The 12,388-nt window shown below is 42.0% G+C and overlaps 1 protein-coding gene across 2 annotated transcripts in view; it reads right to left on the reverse strand.

Annotated features, from left to right (window-relative positions):
• Positions 1-12,308, reverse strand: part of ECHDC1 (ethylmalonyl-CoA decarboxylase 1) — a 46,849-nt gene extending 34,541 nt beyond the window's left edge. Inside the window, exon 1 of one of the 2 annotated variants that reach the window (XM_048844608.2) lies at positions 12,238-12,308. The gene's annotated coding sequence lies outside the window, so the exon portion shown is untranslated. The other variant, XM_048844609.2, reaches the window with a different exon arrangement.
• Between the last annotated feature and the right edge of the window lie 80 nt (positions 12,309-12,388).

Consider the following 12,388-nt stretch of genomic DNA (forward strand, 5'->3'; position numbering starts at 1 on the left):
AGTCCTGCAGCCCCTGGGGCTGAAGCAGAGAATGTCATGGAGGTCTCTGGAAGTCACGGATTTAGGGTTTTGTTTGCCTTTGGACTTTCAAATCATGGATTCATCTGAACGCATATCCAGTGTTGATACTTAAGTTCAATGCCAGAGGAGTGCTATGCACTGTTAGAGGTGCCAGCACACAGAGGAGCTGTTGTATCTTTTCTGAATGTCTCTGGTAACTGTCCAGGTGAAAGTTAAAGATATGACAGCTATTTTCAAAAAAGATAAAGAGAAAACTCCAGAATTGTGTCCAACATTCCTTCTCTAAACCAGGCAATTCCATGCTCCAAGACCAGGTGGGAGGCTGTGAGCTATGATTCATAACTGCCATATTTGTCCTGGGCATGCAATCCCATTCTATTAACCCAATTTCCTTCTCCCATCTGCAACAGCCTAGCACACTGTACTATTTGGGAACTGTTAGGAATAGTACTAGATGCTGCCAAAAGGGTGATGGGCCTGCCAGTGACCACAGGTCCAGCTTCCCTCCTGTTGCATATGGAGAGGGGAGAAAAATCTCCAATGGCTCCTCCTGGGCATATCCTCATCTCAACTCTCCTTTCCTGGTATGTGGGGAAGGGAGCAAATAATTCAAAGGCTTTCTGAAAGTCCAAGTAGACAGTAGCTACTGGATCACCTTTGTCCACGTTTGTTGACCCCCTAATAGATTGTTGAGGCATGATTTCCCTTTACAAAAGCTGTATTGACTCTTCCCCAACAAATTGTGTTCATCCATGTGTCAGATAATTCTGTTTGTCACTATAGTTTCAACCAATTTGTCTAGTACAGAAGTTAGGCTTATCAGCCTGTAATTGCCAGAATTGCTTTTGAAGCCTTTTCAAAAAAATGGTGTCACATTAGCTATCTTCCAGTCATCTTGTACAGAAGCAGATTTAAATTATATGTTACACACCACAGTTAGTAGCTCTGTAACTACCTCCGATTTCCTTCAGAACTCTTTGGTGAATGCCATCTGGTCCTGGTGACTTCTTACTGTTAACTTTATCAATTCATTCCAAAACCACCTCTACTGACATGTGACTCTGGGACAGTTCCTCAGATTTGTCACCTAAAAAGAATGGCTCAGGTGTGGTAATCTCCCTCACATCCTCTGCAGTGAAAACTCATGCAAATAATTAATTTAGCTTCTCCACAATGGCCTTATCTTCCTTGATTGCTCCTTTAGCATCTTGATTGTCCAAGGGCCCCACTGACTGTTTGGCAGGCTGCCTGCTTCTGAAGTACTCACAAAAGTTTTTGTTGTTAGTTTTTGAGTCTTTGGCTAGTTGCTCTTCAAATTCTTTTCTGGCCTGCCTAATTAACTACTTTAACTGACCCTTCCCACATGCCTCTGAAATACTATGACATCTAGCCTAAGGTTGGTAAATAAAAGAGAGCTATGGATAGGAAGTATGTAAGGACATTCTTATACATATATAAATCTGTAAAATGATTTTAAAATACTTATTTCACAGGTATGTTGTGAGGCTTAAATCATCAACAGATATAAGGATCTTGCATGAAACGTCCTATAGAAGCACATATTATTAATTCATCCCTTTTATAGATAAATAAGATGAAGCACAGCGAATTTAAGTAACCTGCCAATGAGTCATAGGGAGTGATGAAAATAGAACTAGAGTCCTGGTTCCCAGTTCCCTGCTCTAACCACTAGAAAACATTGCTTTCTTAGCTTCTAGACAAGTAAACTTGTTGGAGGAGGAGGATGAACTAATATAAGTAGCTTCCCAATGAACCACTGATCAACTAAAATAAAGGAATGAGAAAATTTTAAACTAACATTACAATACTAATTTAAAACTATACCTACCACAGTTTTTTGCCTTTTGCTGTGCTTAGTATTTATTCCACATCCCTGTTTTCATCTAATTTTTTTTCCTGCAGACATTATTTTTGAACAGCTCAATATTTTGGATGGAAACCCAAGTGTTTTCTAATGTATTTGTTCTCCATTTGTTTTTGTCTTTTTTACATTCCTAGCATTCAAGCTTAGACCAGTACTGCCTTTCTGCTGTGAGCCAATTGTCTTCTGTGATTATTTTAATATATTTTTAAGCTCATTTCCATTTTCTTCATGCAATCATCCTGAAAGCATCTATTTCACTTGCTATAGTGTGTTGGGAACCACATTCTTATTCTAACTCTTCCAGACCATGGTTGCAAATGTGTATGAATATAAAGGAAAGTTTATTACCAGAAATGTCGGGCGGGGGGGGAGGGGCAGGGGAAAAGCTACATTTCCTCTCCCTGTATCTATTTTTATGTGACTGATTACTGCTGTGTTGGATGGCAATCTCTGGATTTAAGAATGGATGTTCCTCTCTCATAAGATAGCAGCTCTCATGAAAGCGCTAAGCAGGATGAATGGTCTCTCCCAGGTGGCTTCTATGAGCTGATGCCAAAGCAGCTTTGGTGCCATAATAGGGTAGTACACACACTTGAATTAAACCCTTAGATTTAAGGTAACAAACAGTAAATGTTTTTATTAGCCCAGACTTTTCACTGGTACACTGACAAGATCAGTCAACAAAGAAATCACAGCAGGTAAGCACGCAACCGCAACTGCTGTGGAGATTGTGGCCCTCAGGAATACTAAATAGCCGAGACACCGCCCCCTTCCCTAAAGACACAGTTGAGCTCAGGCATGGCATTCTTTCTAATTGCCAATCCCTTTATGAACACTAAGCTCTTGGCTTCAGTGGTGTCTTCTGGCACAGAGACATAGGCGAAGGTGTGGGGAAGTCTATCAGGTATGCTGCACAGTAGGCCACATGTACTCTTGCAGCGGGACTTAGCATCACAGAAATGTTGTACAGACTGCCCAGCTGCTGCCTGAGCATGGAGCCCTCTCTGTTCATAGGCAGCGCTCCAGTGACTGACGTTGTAGCAACAGCGGAGAGAGGCAATTTTCAAGTGCCACCCATTGTTGTCCCTGGCTATGCAGGAGACAATGGGCTCCTACAGCTTTCACTGCATGCACTACACTGTGGCAATAGAGGAGGTCTCTCCCTGCCCCATTGATCTATGTCAGAGGGGACGAAGGTGCTTCTGACAAGAGAGAATGACACAGCCCATCCCTGTCCTTCTGCAGACAGGGCCCCAGTAAGCTCATTAAGAGCAGGAATCTTTCTGGAAAGTTGGCTGTGGTTCCTTCTATAGTAAAGTCAACTGCGTATGCTGTGTTCTCATTCTGTACTACAGCAGGAGCCTTGTTGTGGGGACACAGTGTGGTCTAGTGCAGTGGTTCTCAAACTGTGGGACGGGATCTCCAGCTTAGACTTGCTGAGGCCTGGAGGTGAAGCTGAAGCCTGAGCCCCACGGCCCGAGGCCAAAGCCTGAAGGCTTCAGCGCTAGGCGGTTGGGTTCGGGTTACAGGCCCCCTGCCTGGGGCTGAAACCCCCTCTCCTCAACCTCCCACCCAACGCGGCAGGGCTTGGGCAGGCTCAGACTTCAGTGCCCCCTCCTGGGGTCATGTAGTAAGTTTTGTAGTCAGAAAGGGGTCACAGTGCAATGAAGATTGAGAACCACTGGTCTAGTGGATAGGGCACGGAATGGACTGAGACTTGGGTTCCATTCTCAATTCTGCAATGGCCTGCTGGGTGAACCACAGGCAAGTGTCACTTCACCTCAGTTTTCCCATCTGTGAAAGGGGGATAATGACATGGGCCTCCCTTGCCAAGTGTGTTGAGATCAACTGATTAAAAGTACTGTATAAGAGCTAGGTATTATTAGTCATCCATTTTCTAATGTTTTTGCCTAAGGAGGTAGTAATAAGGATGTATTTGCATTATTTAGTGAAGAGTCCTGTGAAAAAAATGATAAGGTCAGCAAATAGTGATTTTTTTAAAGATTACGTAGCACTCAATGTCGGATGGGTGCTTTTCAGACATCTATATATAAATAAATGATAGATGAGCTCCTTCCAACTATAGCTATACTAGAAATTGCAACTCCTCACCTTCTACAAATCCTAGATTATTAAAAGTACAGGGCTAGATTCATTGAAATAATAGAGTTACATCAAAGATGTATTTGTCCCACAAAGTTTTAGTAACTTTAGAGTCAGCAGGCCAAGTTTTCAAAAGTGTTCCTCTCAAATTTCACCCAGAATGCTTTGCACACACAAATATATCTTATCTATGGAGATGGTTGTAATCCCCAGTCTTCAGGGAGAGAGAGACAGACAACCCAAGCCTGGTTTAATGTTCCTGAGCTTGTATAGTATGATTTGTAAATATTATGGGCCAGACGTAGCCTCTAAAATTGAACCTGCAATTTTCTCCACCCAAGGTATTTGGGTTTTGGGTTTTTTGGTTTTTTGTTGGGGGCGGGGGGGAGAATCTGAGAATTTAATTCCCCAACTCTGCAAGTAAATTGGTTCTGAGGGAGGAATAAATGCAACATTCTTATCATACCGTAGGGCTCAAAATGTAACTGTAAAAGGGGAATCATCATTGAGCGAGTTTATTTCCCGTGAGTAGCTCTACGCTATTTAACATTTTTATCAAAGACCTGGAAGAAAACATAAAATTATCCCTGATATAATTTACAGATGACACAAAAATTGGAGGCGGGATAAATAATGAAAAGGACAGGTCACTGATTCAGAGCTACCTGGATCATTTGGTAAACTGGGCACAAGCAAACAATGTGAGTTTTAATATGGGTAAATGTAAATCTATACATCTAGGAACAAAGCAGGCTGTCCTTACATGATGGGGGGACTCTATGCTGGGAAGCAATAAGTCGGAAAAAGATTTGGGGATTGTGGTGGATAATCATGAGCTCCCGGTGTGACGCTGTGGCCAAAAGAGCTAATGCAATCCTGGGTACATAAACACGAAATCTTGGGTAGTAGTAAAGAAGTTATTTTACCTTTGTATTTGGCATTGGTGCAATCTCTGCTGGAATACTGTGTCTGGCTTTGGTGCCCACAATTCAAGAAGGATGTTGATAAATTGGAGAGTTCAGAGAAGAGCCATGAGATTGATGAAAAGATTAGAAAACCTGCCTTATAGCGATGGACTTCAGGCTCAATCTATTTAGCTTAACAAAGAGAAGGTTAAGGGATGACTTAATTACAGTTTATAAGAATCTACATGGGAAACAAATATTTAATAGGGGGCTCTTCAATCTAGCAGAGAAAGGTGTAACACAATCAAATGGCTGGAAGTTGAAACTATTTAAATTCAGATTGGAAATAAGCTGTAAATTTTCTCTACATATTTTCTATATAAAACTGGACCCAGTGCTCCAGCTGAGGCCTAAACAGCGCCAAGTAGAGCAGTACTATCACCTCCCCGCGACTTGCATGCTATGCCTCTGTTAATGCAACCCAAAATTGCATTTGCTTTTTTTCCCCCACAGCTTTGCATTGTTGACTCATGTTGAGGCTGTGATCCACCATAACTCCCAGATCCTTCTCAGCCGTATTGCTGCCAAGCCAGTTATCCCCCATTCTGTATTTGTGCATTTGCTTTTTCTTCTTCGTCCTATTACATTTTGTAATCTCTAGCCCAGTTCTCCAATTTATCAAGATCCCTTTGAATTTTAGTGCTATCCGCCAAAGTGTTTGCAACCCCCTCCCCCTGCTTTATATCACCTGCAAATTTGATCAGTATGCTCTCCATTCCTACAACCAGGTCATTAATAAAGATGTTAAACAAGACCAGACCCAGAACAGATCCCTGCGGAACACCACTTGAGACCTCCCGCCAATCTGATATCATTCCATTAACAGTTACTCTTTGTTTGCAGTTTTTTAATCAATTATGTATCCACTTAGTGGTAGTTCTACCAACTGCATTTCTCCAGCTTACTTATGAGAATGAAGAGTTTGAAGAAAATCAGGCAAAACATTCTCAAGAAAGCAGGACTCCCCAAAAATCTTTTCCAAAAGTTAGAAAAGTTTCCTAATGGTCCTCACTTCCCATTCTCTCTTCTGAAACAGTTAGATCTTAGAAATACCAAGATCCAAGATTTTCAGAAGTGACTTGTGATTTTAGATGCCCCAATTTTTGGTTGCCCAAGTATGAGATACATTAAAGGGGCATGATTCTCAGAAGTTGGGTATTGACTACTTTCTGAAAATCAGATTTCTTTGAGATGTCTCAAAGACAGATACCCAAATATCAAGTCACTCAAAATCACTAATCACTTTTAATATTTTTAGTAAAAAAATTTTTGTTTTGTTTCTATTTGTTATGCTGAGGTAGCTTAATCAAGGAGGAGTATCTTCAATAGCAGAAGAGGGAAGGGACAATAGTTATTGGGACCTGATCCAAATCCCATTGACTTCAATAGGAGCTGGATCAGTCCCCTACTTACTAAAGAGATGGAACAACTTAAGATACTAGCATGAGCCCATGCAGGGATTATACTATTCAGATGGACTGTTAAGATGGGTCAGATTTACCATCACATTGCACCTTAGGTTGTCTGCACCCATAGTCAACAAACCTTCAGTACAACATACCTCCATTTTAGTCCATGACTCTTCACTGATAATTGACAAACTTATTCTATGAGCATCACGTTAATAGTGCCAAGATGTCCAGACCAATAAATATATCTTTTAGAAACCAAAAATCAATATCAAATGTCAAAGATGTAACTCAATAATGTAAGGAAATTCCTAGACAAAAGGCTTCATCACTGATGGAGCTAAAGATATAAATATTAATTTTAAAATCTCAAGAGAACATTGTTGTTTTGCCAAATCCACAAATGTTAGCCTGGTATTTCAAAATTCAGAGTAAAATATAACAGTAGAAGCTATGGAAATACAGAGTGCAAGAGAATCATTTGTTCATTATGATTACTTCTTAAGGACCAACAAGATGCTATACAAAGTGAACTATAAAGAAAGACCCTGCTTTTAGCAGATAAGGCTGATCTTGCAAACTGGATCCCTCATGGATGCAGGAGTACATCTGCATCGAACAGCATGTAGGATCACGGCCTAAAGAAAACAGTTAAAACAAGGCATATTGACACACCGAGAGAGAGAGAAAAGCTTTCTTGCTGACTGTTTAAAATAGATACAATATTATCAAAAGCTCAAAATCCAAAATATTTCACCATCCCAGCACACAGTATTAGCTGATCTTGGGGAAAAAACTGATGGGTTGCTTTCACAATGTTCAGAACCACATCAGTGACTCTGAAAATTAAGAAGTGAGCTTATGTCTTGTTGATGGACTGCTTGGGCACTACTTTATATTTAAAGGACTTAGTCAACATGATTTTTTAATTGACTAATTTTTTAAAAGATTCAGTCTTCTGATAGATCATCCTTTAATTTTAAGAAAAAAAAGAGATAGAGCATTCGTTTTAATCTTTAGGCATGTTTACAGGAGTCTTTGAGGTGGGCTCAAAAGTAACACCAAATTCAGTCACGTGTATCCCACCTTCCCTTTCTATCTTAGATACTTATACCACCAAGTTACCTGAGTGCCTCACAATTTATCTTCACAAGGGATTTATCTTTCCTTGTGAGGAAAGGAAGTACAACTATCCCTATTTTACAGATGGGCAAGTCACATAGTCTCTCTGTGCTGCAGTTCTCAAGGTCACACCGGAAGTTTGTGGCACATCAGAGAACTGAATCCAGGTCTCCCAAGTACTAGGCTAGTGTCCTAATCACTGGACCATCCTTCCTTTCCAAATGTCTATCTGTTCACACACCTGTCTACTGCCTCTTCAATTTCTATTTTGCTACCCTCCTGCAGAGTATTCACTTGACCCCTTTTGTCAGGCAGTGCATGACAGTGATGCAACTGATCATCTGCAAAAATGACACTGCCAAAATGCACAAAGTACACAAATTTAAAAACCAGAGAAAAATAAGTATTTTCTCCAAGCTCTGTTCTACTAATCCCAGAGGTTACTGTAACAGTAGGTTCAGCTTTTCAGATAGAAGTGTAATTTTCCAGACAACAGCGTCCCTTTAATCCAAAATGCACCTGCCTATTTAAGACACACCAAACTGTTCCTGCCTTTGTTAACACAACACACATTTCTGAAAAAAGTGACAGGTTTTACAACTCTTCACCGAACGTTACTGGATTCCAGATAATAATTCAGGACAATTCCCCCAAAGTGTACTGTACATAGTATTAAATGTAAAAGCGTTATTTGCAGTGTTGTTCCCAGAATATTAGAGAGACAAGGTGGGTGAGGTCATATCTTTCATTGGAGCAACTTCCGTTGATGAAAAAGACAAGCTTTTGAGCTACACAGACCTCTTCTTCAAGTGTTGTTATGACACTTAGTATAGACATGTAGCTGCCATATCTAGAACTACAAGCCTCTAACAAACATTTAATAGCTCACATGCCAGACACACAGTGAGGTGAGATTACATTTAGGTATCCTAGATACACTTGTGGCACCTTAGAGACTAACCAATTTATTTGACAGGTTTCAGAGTAGCAGCCGTGTTAGTCTGTATTCGCAAAAAGAAAAGGAGTACTTGTGGCACCTTAGAGACTAAGACAAATAAATTGGTTAGTCCCTAAGGTGCCACAAGTACTCCTTTTCAATTTATTTGAGCATAAGCTTTCGTGAGCTACAGCTCACTTCATTGGATGCATGCTGTGGAAAACACAGAAGATGTTTGTTTTTATACACACAAATCATGAAAAAATGGGTGTTTATCACTACAAAAGGTTCTCTCTCCCCCCACCCCACTCTCCACACTATGCATCCGATGAAGTGAGCTGTAGCTCACGAAAGCTTATGCTCAAATAAATTGGTTAGTCTCTGAGGTGCCACAAGTCCTCCTTTTCTTTTTACAAGTGTATCTAGTTTCAGAGTAACAGCCGTGTTAGTCTGTATTCGCAAAAAGAAAAGGAGTACTTGTGGCACCTTAGAGACTAACCAATTTATTTGAGCATGAGCTTTCGTGAGCTACAGCTCACTTCATCGGATGCATACCGTGGAAACTGCAGAAGACATTATATACACACAGAGACCATGAAACAATACCTCCTCCCACCCCACTGTCCTGCTGGTAATAGCTTATCTAAAGTGATCATCAAGTTGGGCAATTTCCAGCACAAATCCAGGTTTTCTCACCCTCCACCCCCCCACACACAAACTCACTCTCCTGCTAGTAATAGCCCATCCAAAGTGACCACTCTCTTCACAATGTGTATGATAATCAAGGTGGGCCATTTCCTGCACAAATCCAGGTTCTCTCACCCCCTCACCGCACTCCAAAAACCACACACACAAACTCACTCTCCTGCTGGTAATAGCTTATCCAAAGTGACCACTCTCCCTACAATGTGCATGATAATCAAGGTGGGCCATTTCCAGCACAAATCCAGGCTCTCTCACCCCCTCCCCCCCGGAAACACACACACACACACACAAACTCACTCTCCTGCTGGCAATAGCTCATCCAAACTGACCACTCTCCAAGTTTAAATCCAAGTTTAACCAGAACGTCGGGGGGAGGGGGGGAGGAAAAAACAAGGGGAAATAGGCTACCTTGCATAATGACTTAGCCACTCCCAGTCTCTATTTAAGCCTAAATTAATAGTATCCAATTGCAAATGAATTCCAATTCAGCAGTTTCTCGCTGGAGTCTGGATTTGAAGTTTTTTTGTTGTAAGATAGCGACCTTCATGTCTGTGATTGCGTGACCAGAGAGATTGAAGTGTTCTCCGATTGGTTTATGAATGTTATAATTCTTGACATCTGATTTGTGTCCATTTATTCTTTTACGTAGAGACTGTCCAGTTTGACCAATGTAAATGGCAGAGGGGCATTGCTGGCACATGACGGCATATATCACATTGGTGGATGTGCAGGTGAACGAGCCTCTGATAGTGTGGCTGATGTTATTAAGCCCTTTGATGGTGTCCCCTGAATAGATATGTGGGCACAGTTGGCAACGGGCTTTGTTGCAAGGATAGGTTCCTGGGTTAGTGGTTCTGTTGTGTGGTATGTGGTTGTTGGTGAGTATTTGCTTCAGGTTGCGGGGCTGTCTGTAGGCAAGGACTGGCCTGTCTCCCAAGATTTGTGAGAGTGTTGGGTCATCCTTCAGGATAGGTTGTATATCCTTAATAATGCGTTGGAGGGGTTTTAGTTGGGGGCTGAAGGTGACGGCTAGTGGCGTTCTGTTATTTTCTTTGTTAGGCCTGTCCTGTAGTAGGTGACTTCTGGGAACTCTTCTGGCTCTGTCAATCTGTTTCTTCACTTCCGCAGGTGGGTATTGTAGTTGTAAGAAAGCTTGACAGAGATCTTGTAGGTGTTTGTCTCTGTCTGAGGGGTTGGAGCAAATGCGGTTGTATCGCAGAGCTTGGCTGTAGACGATGGATCGTGTGGTGTGGTCAGGGTGAAAGCTGGAGGCATGTAGGTAGGAATAGCGGTCAGTAGGTTTCCGGTATAGGGCGGTGTTTATGTGACCATTGTTTATTAGCACTGTAGTGTCCAGGAAGTGGATCTCTTGTGTGGACTGGACCAGGCTGAGGTTGATGGTGGGATGGAAATTGTTGAAATCATGATGGAATTCCTCAAGGGCTTCTTTTCCATGGGTCCAGATGATGAAGATGTCATCAGTATAGCGAAAGTAGTGTAGGGGCTTTAGGGGACGAGAGCCTAGGAAGCGTTGTTCTAAGTCAGCCATAAAAATGTTGGCATACTGTGGGGCCATGTGGCATAGCAGTGCCGCTGATCTGAAGGTATACATTGTCCCCACATGTAAAATAGTTAAGGGTAAGGACAAAGTCAAAGATACACTAGATACACTTGTATTATACCCAGTTCATGTACCCCAGAGCTCCTCACCTTCTAAGTGGATTTGAAACGTCTACAGCCTGCAAACACCTTAAAATCATTATCAAACCCTCCTTCTTCAAAAGATCTCTGTTTTGCAATTTAATGTGTATGTGAAGTAGCAATTCAGCAGGTGTTACAGGTATTATATTGTGGCAAGACCTCCTAACAGGGTGTTAATAATCAGCAAAGCTTAGCATTAAAAAGGAACAGTGTCTGAACACTATTAAGTAACATGCAGACAGAAAACAAGCAGCCTCATGAGGCTACAGACAGCTTCATACCAGAGAATCTCCTGGGGCAGGGAGAGCCAAGGAAAGGTCACCAGCATTTCAAAACTCACAGCATTTGACCCACTCCAACAACTAAGATTAAAACCCCATCCTAACGCTAGGAAGATTTAAGATTGTCAAGGTGACTCTGACTGTGCCTTTGCATATATTTCTAGTGTTTGATTAGCAGTTTAACCTTAGCTTTGCATTTATTCAGGTAATATTCACTTTCTGTGAAAATTAGAGCTGCTCTTAAGGATTTTTCTCTCTTAAGTAACAAAGATATTTACTACCCTAGCTTCATTTTAACTGTCAGTTTGTAAAGATGCCAGAAGAGAAACAGAGAGATCTGTGGCAAGTCTTAGAATAATCACAGATTTATTTGAACCAAAATAATGGTTTGCTTTTAAATGGTGCCTGAAAGTGCCTAATTTTCTGTGAATATTGCACATTGCCATGTCACTATCAAATCACATGTCAGATTTCTATAAACTTTTACAACAGTCTTCCAAACAGCTTGTCAAAATAAACATTCAAAAAAACACCACCAAACCAACCAACCAACCAACCCACGCTCACATTTTGTATCATCGTTTAGAGTTGCCTTTTTAATTATCAAAGGCAGGAAAAACAAACTGAAGCACTTTCGAAAACTCCACGGGGAAATATATATAAATATAGCCAAGGAGGGGAAAGAGAAAGCAAACTGACCAGCATTATCTGGTTGGGAGTTAAATATCAATTTGGGGGGACAGTATGATAATATGGGGGAGGGGGGGGTGGGGAGGAGGAGATGAGAACCAAACAAGTACTAACGTTACCTTGGCGCAAGGGGGAGCGAGACAGAGAGGAGACCCCGAATCCCAGGGGTTCACACTGGGGGAGGAGAAGAGACGCCAACCTGGAGGGGGTTAATATCAGGGATAGGGTGGGACAGATGAGAACCTACACTCCCAGGGTTAATTAATGATCCTGGGGCAGAGGAGAGAGATTGCAAGATCCAGGGGGTTAATTTGGGGGAAGCACGGAGAGGAGCCACCCCGGAGGAGAGGGCAAGCTGAGATTCCCCACTCCGGGGTTAACAGGGAGTTCATTAGCCCCCGCCCAGCGAGTCACTGACCTGCTCCGGCTTCAGGACAAGAAGCACCGCACAGGGTGCTGCGGGGAAAGAGGCCCGCCCAGGAAACTAGCACTGTGTGTAAAAGGGCCCAGGCAAGGCAGGAGAGAGGAGCTGGGACTCTGCGGATGTTGTGTGCGGCACCGTGACTAGG

Source organism: Caretta caretta, chromosome 3 (genome assembly GCF_965140235.1).
Source record: "Caretta caretta isolate rCarCar2 chromosome 3, rCarCar1.hap1, whole genome shotgun sequence".
In the NCBI taxonomy this organism is placed as follows: Eukaryota; Metazoa; Chordata; order Testudines; family Cheloniidae; genus Caretta; species Caretta caretta.